Raw genomic sequence first — 985 nt, forward strand, 5'->3', positions numbered from 1 at the left:
GAGATGGGAGTCAACAACAGAGAAAGTGAGATGTTTGGAATGAGAAATGTCTGCCAGAGCCTGGGGCATCTGAATGCCTGGTCCCCAGTTCCTGGCACTGTTTGGGGCATTGAGGGAGAGGGGTCTTGTTGGAGAAAATGTGTCACTGGAGGCAGGCTGTGAGAGTGAAAAGACCAGAGAGTTTGCTCCCTCGGCTTCACGTTGCTGTTCAAAGTATGAATCATGGCTTCTGCTCCAGCCACCAGGCCTTCTTCCTGCTCCCCTCATCATGGACTCTAACCCTCTGGAATTGAAAGGCACAAATAAAATGTCTCTTCTCAAAGTCGTCTTGGTCAGGGTGCTTTATCACAGCAATAAAAAAATGAAAACTACCATGAAGTGTGGGTCAGGTTTTCAGTCACCTGTTCACAGCATCAGGAAAGCTCAGTCTCCCTCGTAGATATTGCATCTGCATCGGTCAATAGGTTCCGGGTGAATCCTCACCGAGGTGGTGACCCATTGGGTCCAGCTCAAGCAAGGTTTACAAACTTTTCTTGTAAAAAGCCAGGTGATAAAACATTTAATTCAAATACTCCATGCAACATGCAGGCCAATGGAACGGCTGAGTAGCAAAAAGCAACAACCCCTGGTTCAATCCCCAGACATTAAAAAAAAAACAAAACCCAGAGACCATGGTGTGTGCATCTGTAATCCATGCTCTCCTATGGAAAGATGGGAGGTGGAGACAGAATCATCAAGAAGTTTGCTGGTTAGCTAGCTTGGAGTATACACACACCATGACAGGAAAAAGAGAGACTCTACCCTAAAATGAGGAATTAGAGAACAAACCTTCCCAAAATATCCTCTGGACCTCTGCACACATAATAAATTTAAATTTACCTTTTTAAAATGCTAAAGTAGTTGTATGAATGGGTATGGTTGTGTGCTAATAAAGGTTATAAATACATAGTTTTATTTTGTTTTTTGTTTGTTTGTTTGTTTGTTT

This window comes from Mus pahari, chromosome 14 (assembly GCF_900095145.1).
Source record: "Mus pahari chromosome 14, PAHARI_EIJ_v1.1, whole genome shotgun sequence".
Lineage (NCBI taxonomy): Eukaryota > Metazoa > Chordata > Mammalia > Rodentia > Muridae > Mus > Mus pahari.